Genomic DNA, 565 nt, shown 5'->3' with positions numbered 1-565 from the left:
GACGGCACGTCCTGCAGGTCCGTCACAGATTACAGAGAGTCGATTTTCAGTACCCAATTTCAGAATTTCTAAGTATGCTGAAACGAGACCCTGCGACGGTCCGTCGTGCCTGTGACGTTCCGTCGTGGGGTCCGTTTCCTCAGCCAATTTTCCAGAAATAAAATCTGCTGCTCAAAACGACTAAACAAGTCGTTACAGTAGAATTATGTTAACAATTCATATGATAATTGCCTCATTGTGAGGATGTTTCTCAATGTTGAGTTGATAAAATCTTACCTAAAACTAATAACTAATACTTTTCATCTACATAATGTAAAGAAAAATAAATTTTGAATAAATACGCATACAAAATTTATTTATATTTAGGCCTAAAATTGAAGTTTACTTTAGGCCCTCATGCTGCTTCATGTATTCAATTTAATATTTATTTGATCAAATAAATGTTTTCCCTATAATGTATACACTAGTTATTTCCATATTTTGTTTGTATATCCACTTGCATAATCTACATTTAGTATTAGGCATCCGTGTGTATATATAGTAATATTTACTATGTATACATTCA

The sequence above is a fragment of the Solanum pennellii genome, chromosome 4 (assembly GCF_001406875.1).
Source record: "Solanum pennellii chromosome 4, SPENNV200".
NCBI classification, from domain to species: domain Eukaryota; kingdom Viridiplantae; phylum Streptophyta; class Magnoliopsida; order Solanales; family Solanaceae; genus Solanum; species Solanum pennellii.
Note: the sequence above shows the minus strand (reverse complement) of the source record.